General features: G+C 43.3%; 1 protein-coding gene across 1 annotated transcript in view; it reads right to left on the reverse strand.

The window, feature by feature from the left end:
• Positions 1-5,000, reverse strand: part of LOC143288186 (beta-1,3-galactosyl-O-glycosyl-glycoprotein beta-1,6-N-acetylglucosaminyltransferase-like) — a 98,697-nt gene that overhangs the window by 1,149 nt on the left and 92,548 nt on the right. The window lies entirely within an intron of this gene.

Consider the following 5,000-nt stretch of genomic DNA (forward strand, 5'->3'; position numbering starts at 1 on the left):
AACCACTTCACCACGGCGGCTAGAGCCGTGACTGCTTTTTGTTGCACCTTGAAATTGGCCTGACTGAGTTTCCTAAACCAGAAGTAAAGAACGGTCACTAATACCCTGACCTGTTGGATAAGTTTCACGACAATGAAAGGACACAGCCCTTCTCTCTCAAACGGATAAGAGATGTTACATGTGGAGTGATGGCCTAGAGGTAACGCGTCCGCCTAGGAAGCGAGAGAATCTGAGTGCGCTGCTTCGAATTACGGTTCAGCCGCCGATATTTTCTACCCCTCCACTAGACCTTGAGTGGTGGTCTGGACGCTAGTCATTCGGATGAGACGATAAACCGAGGTCCCGTGTGCTAGCATGTACTTAGCGCACGTAAAAGAACCCACGGCAACAAAAGGGTTGTTCCTGGCAAAATTCTGTAGAAAAATCCACATCGATAGGAAAAACAAATAAAACTGCATGCAGGAAAAATACATAAAAAAAAATGGGTGGCGCTGTAGTGTAGCGACGCGCTCTCCCTGGGGAGAGCAGCCCGAATTTCACATAGAGAAATCTGTTGTGGTAAAAAGAAATACAAATACAAAATAAATTCTGCATTATGAATGTATTCATACCTCAAGTATGTTGTATTTCCTTTTCAACAGACAAAAGGGTTGATTGATTACTTCACTTTCTTAACACCTCTTCAGTAGGGGCTATGACCTATCTGAATAAATCATCTGGTCTGGTCTGGTCTGGTCTGGTATGTGTGTGTGTGTGTGTGTGTGTGTGTGTGTGTGTGTGTGTGTGTGTGTGTGTGTGTGTGTGTGTGTGTGTGGGTGTGTGTGTGTGTGTGTGTGTGTAGTAGTAGTAGTAGTAGTAGTAGTCTTCAGTTTAACGTCTTCCACTTTAAGTGATATTAGACGAATGTGTGTGTGTGTGTGTGTGTGTGTGTGTGTGTGTGTGTGTGTGTGTGTGTGTGTGTGTGTGTGTGTGTGTGTGTGTTTGAGTCAAGAGTGTGTACGTAGGTACATACGTGCGTGTCACTGTGTATGTTTACGTGTGCATGTATTGCTTGCATGTACGTGCATGCACAGCACGCGCACGCGCACGCGCACGCGTGTTTTACAAAGAACTTCCTTTCAAACAGGAAATCAAAGTTCACCCACGTCGTCAAAATGACCAGTGCATCAGTATGCTGAGAACACAGGAGCGATGGCCTAGGAAGCCAGAGAATCTGAGCGCACTGGTTCGAATCCTGGCACAGTCGCCAGTATTTTCTCCCCCAGCCACTAGACCTTGAGTGGTGGTCTGGACGCTAGTCATTCTGATGAGACGATAAACCGAGGTCCCGTGTGCAGCATGCACTTAGCGTACGTAAAAAAACAACAACAACACAAAAACAACAAAACAAACAAAACAAAGCATAAAAAAAAACAACAACAACAAAAAAAAACCCACGGCAACAAAAGGGTTGTTCCTGGCACAATTCTGTAGAAGAATTCACTTCGATAGGAAAACCTTTTTTTTTTAATAATAAAAACTGCATTCAGTAAAAAAAAAGAAAAGAAAGAAAGAAAAAGAAAGAAAGAAAAAAAAAGCGACACGCTTTCCCTGGGGAGAGCAGCCCGAATTTCACACAGAGAAATATGTTGTGACAAAATACAATACAACACAACACAATACAATACAATACAATACAATACAATACAATACAAACGAAAAAAAAGATAAGAGAAATTGAGAGAAGCACCACCAGATATATTGAGCGAGACAACCGAAAAAAAAAAAAAAAAAAAAAAAAAAAAAACCAATCGCGCGCTCCACAAGTGGCCCCCCAAAGCGGACATAACCTAGACAGCAAGTAGACATTTGCGTGTGAAACCCTAAAGGCTAAATCGGCTGTTTGCGTCATTGGCCCGGCCAGCCTGTGTATAGCCTGGAAAGGGTGTGATGGCCCGGGTGGGAGGTGGATGTGGGTGTGGTGGTGGTGGGTGGTGGTGGTGGTGGTAGGAAGGTAAAGGGGTTGTTGGGATTGGGGTAAGGGTGGAGAGGCTGAGGAGGAGAGAGAGAGAGAGAGAGACAGAGAGACAGACAGAGAGAGACAGAGAGACGATAACGATTTTTTTCCCCCCCAGATAAAGGCCAAAGCATTTTACTGAACGGAGTAACATTCAAGAAGGATAAATAAGATTTAACATCACACACTATGACTCTACAACACAAGCCAGCCTGAAAATAGCTAACACAGATGTTCAACAACATTCATGACGTAACATTTCGCAATCTCTTCAATGCCTCATACATACATACATACACATATATATATATATATATATATATATATATAGATATATAGATAGATAGATAGATAGATAGATATATACATATATATATATATATATATATATATATATATATATATATATATATATGGCCAAGTTACACAGTGTAGACCCATGTCTTGACGACATGAGCAAATTAAATCTAAAAGTTAGACGGATCTTTATAATACTTTGGTTGGATTAGTTTTTGTTTTTGTCTGAGGTCACTCAAGGCAGAGTGACTATAACACAATATGTAGCTCGTCTTCCTTACCCAGATTACATAAACGACAGGCCTTCTGAGAAGCTTCTCAGAAGGCCTTCAACATCAGCCACGACACATTGGAGCTGAATGCAATGGACAGACCAAAGAGACAAAGATACTGACAGAGACAGAAACAGAGAGAGACAGACAGATAGAGAGGCGGACAGACGGACAAACAGAGACAGGGAGAGACAGAGACAGGCAGACAGACATATACAGAGAGAGAGAGAGACAGAGGCTGAAATACAGACAGACAGACTGGCAGGCAGACAGACAGACAGACAGGCAGGCAGGCAGGCAGGCAGGCAGGCAGACAGACAGACAGACTGGCAGGCAGACAGACAGACAGGCAGGCAGGCAAGGCAGAGCATGGAAATACTCTCGATAGATTGATGGCTGAATTGCGAAACCCTCTTTGCTAATGTCATCGATTCCCTTTGGCCCGCTGACCGAAGCATCACGCACGCATACACGCAATCGCATACACACACACACACACACACACGCGCGCGCGCGCGCGCGCGCAAACGCACACGTACGTAGGTACGAACAGAAATATAGTGCGGAAGTCTAAAATAACTGAACGCAAGGGAGGGAGAGAGAGAATGAGAGAGACAGACAGACAGACAGACAGACACACACACACACACACACACACACACACACACACACACACACACACACACACACACACAGAGAGAGAGAGACAGACAGACAGACAGACAGAGACTCAGAGACAGAGACAGAAAAAAGAGAGACAGACAGACAGACAAAGACAAAGAAAGAAAGAGTGCGCGTGTGTGTATCTATGTATGTATATATATATATATATGATAGTCAGTCGTGTCCGACTATGACCATCAGAACAGCAGAGGAGGCAACTGCTGTTCCGACTATTTGGGCTCGAATTTGATTATAGTGGTGAGTGTCTTGCCCAAGTTACATCCCCACTCTCTCGGCCAAGAGGGTTTTAGGACAGTCGGTGTTGGGATGGTTTCCCAAAGGCCAACTAGCCCACAAGGCTGCAGCACTAAGAACCAGTGCAATTTTGCCTCCTAGTTTGAGAGTCACAGTCCTTCACAAAAGACTAAGCTGTAAATGATTTCCCATTGACTGGAGAAACCATTGATAATACAGCTCTCACTTTGCTGTTGGCCCAAATGTAAAACTTATGTCAATCTGTGATATAAGCCGAGTGTTGGTATGTAGGTACATATGTATGTATGCATGGGTGTGTGCGTGCGTTCGTGCATATGTGCGTGCGAGTGTGCATGTGAAAGAGAGAGAGCGAGCGAGAGAGGGAAAAGGAAAGACAGAGACAGACAGACAGACAGACATGCAGACAGACAGACAGTCACAATGGAAGGAAAAGGCGTATGAATTCTACCTAGACATGTTCCACCTTACATCAATACAAAAGAAATTCCACACTGACACCCATCAGGACCATATATATCCATCCATAATCTTTCGGAATCCAGTTAGACAAGTTCTCAAATCTCGAGAGCATCAAAGAAAATCTTCGTCTTCAGACTCACTGCTATCATCGACAGCTGAAAAAAAAAAAAAAAAAAAAAAAATGGGAGATAGATAGGTGTGGGGGGTGGGGGTTAGGGGGGTGGGAGGGGGTGATGCAAAAAATACGCTGGAAGGGAAAAAGACACACACACACACACACACACACACAAACACACACACACACACACACACACATACAAACACACACACACACACACACATACACACACACACACACACACACACACACACACACACACACACACACACACACACACACACACACACACAGAGGCAGACAAACAGACAGACAGGCACAGATGGACAAACAGAATGAATGATTGAGTGGAAGGACGGACGGACGGACGGATAGAAGGATGGATGGATGAATAAACTTGAAGGGAAAAGAAGAAAAAAAGGAATAGAACACATTAAGCTTCGTTTTCAACCCGCCCTTCAAGGGGAAGAGGAAAAAAGAAACTGTAACACAAGACGCGAGAGAATGTTCTAGTCTCATAATGCCATGATATTGCCATGGTAGTGTTATGACGCATGCACTGGAGATGTCTATATGTCTTTGTTGTTGTTCCTTTTTACAGCCCCTTGCAACCATAGATACTCACATACAAACAATCACCCAACACGACATGCTCAATAAATGAGGTACAAAGACAAATCTTATGATACGCAAGATGGTTAGCTGATTTGATACAGTGGTATTAGATTATATGTTTGGTTTCCATATTTCCATGATGTTACCATTGCGTAGCCATGACAGTACGATTTTTTCTGAATGTATGTATATCAGGTTTTTGCTTGTTTGTTTTATTTTTTGTTATTATTATCAGTAGTAGTTTTAGTAGCAGTAGTAGTAGTAGTAGTAGTAAAAAAAAAAAAGACGCGAGAGAGACGCAGAT

The sequence above is a fragment of the Babylonia areolata genome, chromosome 12 (genome assembly GCF_041734735.1).
Source record: "Babylonia areolata isolate BAREFJ2019XMU chromosome 12, ASM4173473v1, whole genome shotgun sequence".
Taxonomy (NCBI): domain Eukaryota; kingdom Metazoa; phylum Mollusca; class Gastropoda; order Neogastropoda; family Buccinidae; genus Babylonia; species Babylonia areolata.